The 13,011-nt window shown below is 38.4% G+C and overlaps 2 non-coding genes across 2 annotated transcripts; one reads left to right on the top strand and one right to left on the bottom strand.

Moving 5' to 3' along the window:
• Positions 1-2,345: 2,345 nt before the first annotated feature.
• On the top strand, positions 2,346-2,434 carry trnay-gua (transfer RNA tyrosine (anticodon GUA)). The gene is given in 2 exon segments: positions 2,346-2,382; positions 2,399-2,434. It is a non-coding gene; the product is annotated as a tRNA-Tyr (tRNA).
• Positions 2,435-2,517: 83 nt separating this feature from the next.
• trnae-cuc (transfer RNA glutamic acid (anticodon CUC)) lies at positions 2,518-2,589 on the bottom strand. Its single transcript has one exon. It is a non-coding gene; the product is annotated as a tRNA-Glu (tRNA).
• Between the last annotated feature and the right edge of the window lie 10,422 nt (positions 2,590-13,011).

Below are 13,011 nucleotides of genomic sequence, written 5' to 3'. Positions count from 1 at the left end.
TAAATACAAATAAACCACTCTAGAGCAGCGATGACGCAGATGACGTCAAAGATGAAGAGATGCGACCCCACGTGCGCATTAGGGTCACGGAGATGATGATGATGTTTGTTATTATTATTATTATTATTATTATTATTATTATTGTTATTATTATTATTATTGTTAGTCTTGTTATCGTCACTATTTATCATTATTATTATTAGTGTGATTGCGTCAGCTAGAGTGAGTGAAGAGGTTTGTTTTTTTTAATTCGTATCGTCTTTAAACTGACATTTAAGCAGAGCGCACACGCTGGTTCGTTTAGACTTCATATTTTAACTTTAGTTTGTGTTTATTATTCGATAATTTTTTGCAATAGCTTTATAGATAATAGATCATTTTTGAAATAACTTTTGGAGTATTATAATCATGTGCTGTGAGTAACCTTAATTTTTAGGAGGATGTGGAACATTATACCGCCCCAGGTAAGAGCTGTTTTTTGTTTAAATCCATGCCTCGATGTGTATCATGTATTGATAAGTGTTATAAATAAACAAAAAAATTATACATCATAGTGTACTGGTATTATTCATCATAGTGTACTGGTATTATTCATCATAGTGTACTGGTATTATTCATCATAGTGTACTGGTATTATTCATCTCAGTATATTACATCTGAAATATCTCACCTAAACTCTTTACCCACTGCTTAAATTTTACTGCCATATATGTAGACTGTTAATGTATATTTTTTTCATCATGTTTTAGTCATACTGGCGCAAGCTGGTGCTGTTTCCATCGAGCCCAGCACTTTTATCAAGCATGGTCCCCACACCGAACCCACATTCGGACCCTGGACATGGACCCTGGAGCCTCAGCAACCAGCACTCCCCAGCCCAGCAGCACTCCACCCTACGTGATGGTCCATCAACCAAGCCGTGTTCCTCCAACAGCATTTCAACCACCTGTGCCATGTCAACCACGTGCATACATTAAGTGAAGGCTGACACTTGCAGAAAGTGTGGTCGTTCTAGGACATCAGCAACTGGACATAGCCAGGACAAGGCCAGAATTTATTGTCCAGTGACAGAGACGAAACAGCAGTTGCTCAAAAAAATAAAGAAAATATAGATTATGTTGCATATAGTGCTTGTATTCTTACAAAGTTACATGTATTTTATATTTCAACATTTGATGTTTAAATAGTATTTTTCTGTTTTGTTTATAGTTTAATATATTGCTATTTTATAATTTGTCACTTGTATTTATTATTAGGGTACATGTATTAAATAATGTATTATTTGAATTGTATTTGCTCATTATTCAACTGCTGCTATACGTACTGTATTATCTCTTTGCACTGTCTTTTGTCTTGCACTGTTAGCACCAAGTTGCACACAATGTACTTTATGAAGCTAGGACAGCTTACTTTCCGTCCTTAGCTCTGTGTTTTGTAATTATGTTATGTTGTTTATGTAGCACCAGGGTCCTGGAGGAACGTGGTCTCATTTCACTGTGTACTGCATCAGCTATATGTGGTCAAAAGGACAATAAAAGATTCTTGACCTGACTTGAATGTATTCTTTGTTTTATCATTATAAGTTTATTTAGGTGTGTGCTTCAACATATATATTTAATAATATAAATATTGGTAGTTTTTTGTTCATAGATTTCTATACTTTGTTAGTATTTTATAATAATTTATCACTTATGTATATTGTTATGGTGTGTGTCTTGTGCTGTATTCTTATCTATGTAAAATAAAAAAAGACAATATTTCTAACAGTACGTACTGAGCCATATTTTACAGATAATTAAATAATCAAAGTCAACTAACTACACAGGAGTTAGAACTTGACTCATTTTGACAGCAGGAAGGTTTCTGTAGACTAACAGTTGCCATTTCTAAACTGAATTAAATTATATTAATTAATTTAATCCTTGTCTGAAGTGGGATTCGGTCGGTCTGGGTCGATGTGGATGGGAGGGGGACTTATTTTTAGCACATATTTTTAAAAAAATTACAAAACAGGTGCATATGAATCACACGTGGCACTCTGTCTCTCCTTTGCTTTCTTCCTTTCTTTCTCTTCTTCTCTTTTTTCTCTTTTCTTCTCTTTTTTCTTCCTTCCCCTCCTTTCCCATTTTTTTCCTTTCTTCCCCACCCGAAACAGACTATGGTTCCCCAGCTTCGGCACAGCTGGTAGAGCGGAGAGAAGGGTCCAACATCGACAAGCACATTTATAGGCCCCAGTAAATCTGGCCTAGTGCCCCTGAAACCGCTGCACTACATGGCTCGTAACAGACAAAATCGCCAGGGGTCCTGTTTGCCAGGTCGCTGCCCAAAGACGGCCCTGCGCCCGCCCTTCGATAGCTCAGCTGGTAGAGCGGAGGACTGTAGGTGCTTATAAATGGACATCCTTAGGTCGCTGGTTCAAATCCGGCTCGAAGGACAGCTTTTACTAGCCGCCGGGAAGTTTCAGTGAACCCACTTCTTGCAGCTGCTAGCTCTAGCCGGACACGAAAAACAGTTCGCTTCCCTGGCCGGGAATCGAACCCGGGCCGCGGCGGTGAGAGCGCCGAATCCTAGCCACTAGACCACCAGGGAGACACAAACAGGTGTGTGGGCCTCGTGCAGCTGTGCGCAGCACCCAGGATTGGCCTCTAGTGGCAATTTACGGCAATTCCGGATGAGTTACACCTGAGGAAACAGCAGTTTAAACAATTCGCTTTAAGATCAACAGAATGTCTGCACAGACTGTCTCAAAAGACTTAAAAGAGGTCCCACCTCTCAGCTGCAGGGTCACCAGTTTGCAGTCTGTCCGGAGTCCCCGTGCGTGTACACTGGGTGTTCTCCGGTTTCCTCTCACCTGCAAAAGACACGCCAGTAGGTGGATAGGCTGAAACAAATCGCTATTAGGTATGAGCGAGGGCGTGAATGTATTTGCGCAGTGCCCTGTGATGAGCTGGCGAGCCATGTGGGGTGTACTGCTAACCGATCAGGTCTAGACGAGAACAGGTATTTCTGTCCTACGGAAAAGCTTTGACATGCAGCGATGCACACAAACGTTCACATCTGCCCGTTTTGGCCCATCGCTTTTGAGGCGCCTGGTTGACAAAGTGAAACCCTGTGCATTAGATAGATAGATAGATAGATAGATAGATAGATAGATAGATAGATAGATAGATAGATAGATTCAACTTCATTGTCATTGCAGAGTGCAGGTACATAGCAATGAAATGCTGTTTAGCATCTACCAGAAGTGCAAATAATAGAAATTCTGCCAATGAACAAGTGCAGATAAATATGTAAATATGTACATCGATAAATAAGGCTATGTCAGAGTGTGCATAGAGAAGTATGTGCAAGTAGTATTTACAGTAGATAAAGTGACAGGTGTAATTATAATTGTGCTAAAAATGTGTACATTATGTACAATGTTTGTACAACAGTAACAGATAATATACATATATTATATAGTATGTATAAATATAGTATATGTAAATTCATATAAATAGAGACAAATAGATAATACTAGGTGTAATCTATGAAATGGACAATATGTACATTAATTATATTACACACTGAGAAAAACTTATATTATAACAGAATGTACAACAGAATGTTTAACAGAGAAAAATATTATATTAACAGAATGTACAGAGTGGAGCAGAACTGTAAAGTGGTAAGTGTAGAAAGACATGAGTGTCCTAGCGGTGTAGTGTAGAGTTCAGTAGTTTTATGGTTGAAGGAAAAAAACTGGCCCTAAACCTACTGGTTCTGGTGAGGATGGACCTGTATCTCCTCCTGGATGGAAGGTTGAACAGTTTGTGACTCGGGTGGGAGGAGTCTTTGATTATTTTGTGTGCTCTGCGCAGACATCTACTGTGGTGAAGAGACCCAATGGCAGGTAGTTGGGTGCCGATGATGCGTTGGGCGGTTTTCACAACCCTTTGCAATGATTTCTTTTCACACATCGTGGAGCTGCCATGCCACACTGTGATGGAGCTCGTCAAGATGCTCTCAATGATGCAGCGGTAAAAGTTGGTCAGGATCTTGGGGGATAGGTGAACTTTCTTCAGTCTCCTTAGGAAGTAAAGACGCTGTTGCGCCTTCCGAACCAGAGTTGAGGTGTTCAGATGCCAGGACAGATCCTCAGAGATGTGGACACCCAGGAACTTAAAGCTGGAGACACGCTCAACTTCAGACCCGTTGATGTAAATAGGGGAATGTCTGCTGCTGTTAGATTTCTGGAAGGTCTGGAGAAAGTGCAGGCCACTCCATTTGAGGTACCCCAGCCTCCAGCAGCTGTTCCCTAATGATGCGACCTCGTTGAGCCGGAGGATTGTCGTCCATGATGAAGAAATTAGGCCTGTGTTGTTCATGCAGGGGCACAATAACTGGATTAATGATGTTATTCAGGTAGTATTGGCTTGTCACTGTACCATTCACAAGATGTAGTTCTGTATTGAGTAGACACACCTGCCCAGACTGTAACACCACCACAACAGTGGCTGATGCATAGCGCTCTCCTTGACGTCTCCAACATCGTTGGCAGCCATCATTTCTGCTCAACGTGAATTGACTTTCATCAGAGAACAGCACTGAGGTCCACTGGTCCCTCATCCAGCGTAAAAGCTCCCTGGCCCGACGCCTGTGCCTGGTGGTGTGGTCAGGTACCCTTTGCAGGTCGTCTAGCACACAGAACACATTGATGTAAACGGTTTCAAATGGTCTGACATGACACTTGGGTGCCTCTCATCTCCCTTAAATGTGCCTGGAGTTGAGTGGCATTCATCATCCGGTACCGCAGGGCACTGTTCACAATGAAGCGGTCATCAACGCGGGATGTGGCCAAAGGACGTCCACTTCTATGCCTTTCTGTGACTCTTCCAGTCTCTCTGTATCTCTTTCGCAACCTGCTGATGACACTCTGTGACACTCTAAGCTCAGTGGCCACTTCCCTCTGAGAACATCCTGTCTGAAGCCTCGCAATGGTGAGGTACTGTTGATCAATTGTTAGGTATGGTCTTGGTGTCTCATGATGTCAAAATGTGAACAGCATGATGAAGAGGACTGTTTAAATACCAATTCTAATTGAACCAGAAAATGTATTGGTCGATTCATGGATCAAACACCAGTTGTGAATTTTGCCATTAAGCATCTTGTTAGAAAACAGCAAGTTATGCAAAAAGTACTGAAACACTGAACAGTTGGACATGTGCATTCAAAAGTGTAGAGAAGGTCAAATTAAGTTCACCTGTAAAGGTTATAGTGCATTTTAGGTGCATCCTGAAATTTCACCCGAAAGCCAAATATCCTTAACTTTTTTTTTATTTATATTATTAAATCTATACTTAATAATATAAATATTGGTAGTTTTTCGTTTATAGATTTCTATACTTTGTTAGTATCTTATAATAATTCATCACTTATGTATATTGTTATGGTGTGTGTCAGACAATATTTCTAACAGTAGGTCATATTTTGCAGATAATTAAATAATTGAAGTCAGCTAACTACACCGGACTTAGAACTTGACTCATTTTGACAGCAGGACTGTTTCTGTAGACTAACAGTTGCCATTTCTAAACAAAATGCAATATTTAATCCTTGTCTGAGGTGGGATTCGAGCCGGATCAGTGTGGATGGGAGGGGGACTTGAATTTTTTCTGATTTGTTTGTAAAAACGCACATTTTCTTCTCTTTTTTTCTCTTTTTCTCTCTTTCCCCTTCTTCCCCATTTTTTTCCTTTCTTCCCCACCCGAAACAGACTATTGTTCCCCAGCTTTTCTAAAAGAGCTTCTGGTAAAAGTCTGCTTTTCTTCGAAGCATTAAACAATACATGAGTAATAATTAGAGCTTAGAAACATTAGGCAATTACAAAGACTTTAAAACATTTGCATTGCTTAAATATGAAAGTTTACTATGCAAAGGTTTGTACCTTTTGTTCGGGGAAAAGTAACTAAGTCTTTTTCGCTCTTCTCCTTCAGTAACTCTTTCTCCCTGATAAACAAAGTATAATTACTACACAGTATAAAAAATGTATAAATATAAATACTTCCTGTATGGGGCATGTTATACACAATGCTCTCATGTAAATCAGTTCATCCTCTAACTGTATGAAACTCTGACACAGAAATGTTTACCTATTATGGACATAAACAACAGAACAGGGCTGACTTTAGCATTAAAAAAAGAAATCTGTAAGAAGCTTGTAATTTCTCAGACACTCATGATCCCAATGTTTCTCTCAGCAATGTATGACAAGCAGACTCTGGATGCTAGTTTAATGTTAATTATATTAATGTCTTTATGAAAACCGCTGAAATGACGAGCAGCCAGAAAATGAGTAAGTAAATGAACAAAAATGAACCTGGCATACAACCGATTAGATTTTCTTCATTTTCAGCCCAAAAACTCAACTCTCTCAGTAACTAGTGAGAGCATATTAACAGCAGTAATCACACAGTGACACCTAGTGGTCAATCCAGGAAGCATTTTCCATTGTGATAATAATATTTAGTTCAGGATACCACAAAACCGACATGGACAATGTTCATAAGATAAATGCTTGAAGGTGCTGCAGACAGAAGCTGAAAAATAAAATAAAATAAATAAATTGTGTATCATGTAACTTTCCAGAAGAAGTTTGTAAAAGCAATCACTCACACTGATACAGCTCTTTAACTGTAAACTAAACTGCACACGATCCCTCTGAACATCAACTACTCAAAGAAATAAGTAACTAAACAAAATTAAAAAAAAGTTTAAAAAAAATACAAATTCATCCTTTATTAATAAAAAAGTATTATTAATAATCAAAAATGTCAATAGTGGTAGTGTTTAAGACATTGTATATTATTTCCTAATTATGTAATAAATATCAATAATAATGAAGTTTATCTGTGTCAATTAATTTAGTCAAAACTTTATATCAGATTTTAATTGTGAATCATGATTTTGTTTCTGGCCCACGAGAGGGACACCAGGAGGAGGAAAGAAGAAAGTCCTGGTCAACAAAGCAGGTATGAATATTAATATCATGTCATGATGTCAGCAATGTACCTGGAGATCTGTTGATATTAAATTAATGAGGAATTGATATGAAACATTATATCTGTGTCAATGAATACAATCTAAACATTACACCACATGTAAAATGCAAATTCTTTTCAGAAGTAGATGAGGCTGAAAACTTGGTTCAGGCTGAAGCTGAGTCCGAAGCTGTAGAACCAGAGAACAGCACATCTGCTGTGGAAAGCACCAGCTGTGAAAAGGAGAAGAAGAAATGGACCAAAAAGGGACACGAGGCAGAAGAAAGAAGAAAGTCCGGGTCATCAAAGCAGGTATTAATATCATGTCATGATGTCGGTAATGTACCTGGTGATCTGCTGATATTAAATTAATGAGGAATTGAAGTGCAAGATTTTATCTGTGTCAATGAATACAATCTAAACATTACATCATATTGAAAAAGCTAATCAAGATTTTTTTTTTAGAAGTGGATGAGGCTGAAAACATGGTTCAGGACGAAGCTGAGGCTGAAGCTGTAGAAAGCAAGCCAGGCGATGCTCAACCAGAGAGCAGAAATTACCTGTCAACCAGGAAACAGCTTTTATATTAAACATCTGAAGATAAATTCTTAAAAATAGACTTTTTTTGTTGTTACTGCTAATAAAATAAAAAATAAAAAACTGTTACATTTCACTCAGCTCAATAATGGCTTTCATTTCCTCTGGAGTTACTGCACAGCTCTTTATATCTACTGCTCATAGATCACTTCTTAAGCAGTGAATTCCTAAAGATTAATAAATAAAAACGATCATTTTAATAAGAACAGCTTAACTAAAACTGTGAAAATTGTGGTATTCACAGTGAATCTCCTTTATGATAATCCATCCGAGTGTCCCACACATTCATCTCATCAACCTCAGGATCAGACTTTACTGTCTAAGTACTGTCTTACTGTCTTTGTGAAACAACACACACACACATTATAATACTTCTTCTTCTTAATACTCTATTCAATAAACTTTCCATGAGGAGTGATTATTTCTGCACATGCACTTTTATAGCAGCTTTATATAATACAAGGTCCTCTGAAGGTATTCTGAATTGTTCATTTCAACATCTCTTTTCTGTTGTTTTATCAAGCAGCTTGGAACTGCAACAATAGTAAATCAAGAATGAAGCAGAAGTAAAGAATGTCACTTTTTATTTCTTTGTGGTTATTGGTCAGATGGATACTGTTGAAATGTGTCTAACAGACAGTTATACAGGGATAAATCTGCATTATGCAGTCTGTAGGCCTAAGATAAGATAAAGAGTACATAATTGTCTATGGAAAGAGAACAAGCTATTCAGGTGGTAAAAGAAAATACTGGTTCATTACCCAAAAGAAAATAAGAACATGAATGAATTAAATAACATGGAATAATGTTTTTTAACATGAATAAAATTTTACAAAATATTACATTTATTAAAAAGGATAGGTTAATAATAATGATATAATATCCATCTCATATAACACTTTTTCCAGGATTACGTCACAAACATTGCCTCTTTATGATCTGAGTAAGAGTTTCTCCCACATAATACACAAGTGATTGTTGCTCCCTGGATTTATTTATTGATGAAGATAGATGAAGATTCCTCCTTAGCATTACATGTCAATATTACAGATTATTACACAGATTTTAAATTATTACACAGTAGAGGTGTATCTAAAGGGGCAGGCCAGGAAGTCGGGGTGTCCGGCAACGAGGGTGCAGCTCCGGGATCAACAAAATCTGGGGTTGGGGGGGGCATTTAACTTACATGGCTGTAGTGAAGACAGGAGAGGATGGGAACAGAAAGAGACTTCCTATGACACTGACTTGTGTTTACCACTAACTCAAAAATCATGAGCAGTACACTGACCCTTTCTCTGGTCAGCGTGATACCTCATGTAGAAAAGGTGGGGAACAGAGCAGAGGGAAGGTTGAAGGCCTTATCCTATTATTTACATTACTATGATTACCAATTAATAATAATTACCTCATGTTTTTTATTTATACCACACCCCAGTAACTGTATAGTGTATTGTAAGACCTTCATCTTGTTTTATCACTTCAATGTGGAGCTCCATTCTTTTCTGCCATTGTGTTCATGCTTGTGTTTTTAGATTAAATAATATATTGTATAATACATAAATACATTATATAATATAAAATGCTATTTTTTACATTTTAGTGAACCATTTAAAAGAAATTCTTTAAAAAGGATCTGTATATAAGTGAAACATTCATTTTGTGTTGCTTTTTAAAGGAAAAATATACAGATATACTGATGACTAAAAATACTCAGAATGAGACTGAAATAGGAACAAATATAAAAATTTATTAAAATAAAGCATATAAGCACTATACAGATATAAGTTTACTTACAATCAATTCTACTTATCTATTTATGAACTATAGGGTATTTATGGGAATGAGGGAGTGGGACAGGAATAGAGGGATAGATTAATAAGGGATGATTATTAAGGGATAAGGGATCTTAAGATAGGGTTAAGCCCTTCTTCAGTCCTGGGGTTCACTGTACAACCTGTAGGAAAAAAAAGAGATTTTAAAAATATTACATTAATCTAAAATAGGAATAAAATTAATTCATACTCACATATGGAGAGCCTGAGCAATGTAGGAAAAAGAAGTGAGAGAAAAGAAGAAACATGAAATGAAACAGAGGAAGAAAAGATGAAGAGGGCAAAGGGAAAGACATTGCTCAGAGCTTCTCCAAAATGTTCATCATCTGCTGGACGTGCTGCTGGATGAGAATCTGAACTATGGAGGCTAAGGCTGCTGGGTTGCTGTAGAGCTCCAGAGGCTGAGTGAACAGTACTTCAAAAAGCTGTGTAAGGTGATCCTATTGACAAATGACACACAGATTCAACATAGTGTCACTGAGTTTAAGGTACAATCCTGAGAATTTGTGTATCGTGGCATCAGAAGATATTGGAACACTTACAATAAGCACTTTGAAGTACAGCTCTGCTGCAGGCTCCCACACGTCTATATCCCACATGCTGATGAGCTGAAGCAGGCGCTCCAAGAATCCTCCCTTAAACTTTAGAAAAGAAAGACAACAGACTTTTTGCCATGTTTTATCAGGATTAAAAAATAAGGGAAATCAAAATGAGGTAAAATAGACCATGTTCTGAAACTTAAATCTGATGAGACACTTACTAGCTGAGGTGTTGAGCCATTTTTAAAGAAGCCGAAGAGAATCAGCTCAAAAAAAATATCCAGGAAGTTGTAGTGGTAGACCTGCACAGAGGAGTAAAGGTACAAAAAGAAATTAGCCTCACATATTGAAGTTCAGTTTTCTATATTATCAAAAACTTTTCTGTTTAAACATCTGTCATTTCACACAGGCGTTTATTAGCTTACATCGGGCCCGGAGAGCTCTGCTTTAATCGAATCCTGATATGAAGGCGTCCTCAGGAATCGAATCAGGGCCTCGTATGCCAACTGCACACCAACTACATCCTGTTCAAACAAACAAGAAAATCTCTGTAACTCACTTTGGCTATGACTGAGTAACTGAAAGGATGTTCATCACAAAAATCAAACAGTCTTTCATCATTCTAAAGTCACCTGGTTGTTAGCTGCTGCCAGTCGCATGACAATCCTTTTTCCCACCACGAACAAGAAGTCCTGGATGTGGATGCTGGCAAGCAAAGTCTGAATATAAGACAGCACACAATATACGTTAAAGCAGAGTGGACTTTACCTGCGCAATAACAGCAGCTGAAGAAAGGTTTTGCTCACAGCGAACGCCTCACGGACAGCGGGCACCTTCAGGCCGATGTCAGTCACCCCTCTTTCTAAGAGATGGCAGCTAAGGAAGAAGAGATGTAAATGCTTAGTGTGTGTTAAACATACAATACACTATTACATCAATAAACAGTGAATAGGATCGTACCAAATAAAGGGCACCTCCATCTCCACCTCCTCCTCATTCTCCTGCAATCCGAATCATTAAATCATTAAAACTCACACAGTAAATTTTACAGCATCCGAACCAGGGGAATAGCAACATATGTAGATACACATCAGATCTGAAACTCGGAATTACCTCAGAGTCGTTCTGGTCATACTCCCAGGTGGAGGTGTACAGCTGCCCATCTCCAGCCACATACAGGTAATCGCAGGTTACCGTTTTAACGGTTTTGTGCTGAATAAAAAAATATATTGTCACTGCAGACAAATAAAAGTACATCTGACAAAATTCCAAAAGTTACTAACTACAATATACACTTCATGACAGTGCAATAAATTTACCGTGTTATAATGTGGCACGATGAACGATGTCTCCACTCGGTTACAGGAGATGAACTCTGTAACCCTCCCAGATTCAGACTTAAAAGAACAATTTAAAGTGAACACAATTAGTCACTGCAATTAGCAAAAGTTTCCTAATGCCACAACGAATAATCCCTTGCCTGTATGCCAGAGAAACAATCCTCTATGGTGGTATGATAAGGGAATCCCTGCAAATGACAAATAGCTGGAACTCAAGATCTATTTCACAAACGTGAGCATCTAATAATCATCAAGGTCAATTCTCTTCCTCAGAATAATCAAGTCTGTGATTACCAGGTGAGTCAAGCAGTGTGTCGTGGTGGTTTTAAACCAACACAGACGACTCTGTGGGCCCCTTATCATCCCCAAGAAGTAGGACTTCATGTCCACTGACTGGAAATAGAGAAACAAAACTAGACATCAGAACTTGTAAAGAAGGGTGTTTGTGTGTTTGTATCTCAGTTGCTGCACTGTAGAATACCTTAAACTGGGAGATGGAGGGGTCTGAAGAGAGGAACTGTATGTTTCGGTGGGCGCTGATCAGCTCACCAGCATCGAGTGGCTGTGTAAAGAAAAGCAGGAAGATCGTGAATGCTTCTGATCATAGCAGCTTCATACTAATATTCTATAGCTTTCCTTAAAGCTCTGGTTACCAGAAAAACAGGTGAAGAGTCTTGGTCTTCTTCAGTAGGCAGCAGCTGAACAGTTGGCTCAACAACCTTAAAACACACAAACAAAATTAGTCAACGCAATTACCATAATTTTACAATGCCACAATGAATAGTCCCTTACCTGAATGCCAGTGAATCTACCCTCATAGCTGGTATAATAAGGGAATCCCTGCAAATGACAATTAGATGAAATTCAAGACCCACATTTCAACAAAATGCTAAAAACCATGTCAATTTAAAAATGTCCATTCCCTTCACCAGAGTAATAAAGACTGTGATTACCTCGAGAGTCAAGCAGCATGTCTCTGCAGTGTCAAAGCAGTAGAGCCGACTCTCTGGACCCCTTATCATTCCAGCTATGTCTCTTCTAATGTCCACTGGCTAGAAATAGAGAAACAAAAGTAAACATTAGAACTTGTAAAGAAGGGTGTTTGTGTGTTTGTATCTCAGCTGCAGCACTGTAGAATACCCCAGACTGGGAGAGGGAGGAGTCTGCAGACACGCACCGGACATCGCGGCAGGCGTTGTTCGGCTCATCAGCATCGAGCGGCTGTGAAATGGAGAGCATGAAGATCATAAGTGCTTCTTATCAAATCAGATTCATACTAACATTCTTAACAGTAAACACAACCTTGTAAAATCTATTGATTGGTTTTAGTAAATAAATGAATGATTTGTTTACCAGAATGACAGCTGAAGGCTCGTCCTGAGGTTCGGGGGGCAGCAGCTGCAGGATTGGCTCAACGACCTTAACGTGCACACACACACACACACACACACACACTTAGACAAAAGTGACCTACAGGTTTCAAATGAAGTTAAATATTACTATTTATCAGACACATACCTGGAGGACAGAGGGAGTACCTACTGATTCCCCCAGCACATCCACAGGCTCTGTAACAAAATCACTTTTATGGGACTCAGAATTCTGACTCTTCAATTACACAACATCAAACTTTCCTATTAATGCTTAATAACCTGTCAAGTTTGATAATTAGTTAACTTGTGAA

The sequence above is a fragment of the Hemibagrus wyckioides genome, linkage group LG07 (genome assembly GCF_019097595.1).
Source record: "Hemibagrus wyckioides isolate EC202008001 linkage group LG07, SWU_Hwy_1.0, whole genome shotgun sequence".
In the NCBI taxonomy this organism is placed as follows: domain Eukaryota; kingdom Metazoa; phylum Chordata; class Actinopteri; order Siluriformes; family Bagridae; genus Hemibagrus; species Hemibagrus wyckioides.
Note: the sequence above shows the minus strand (reverse complement) of the source record. Positions and strands in the feature narration are given on the sequence as shown.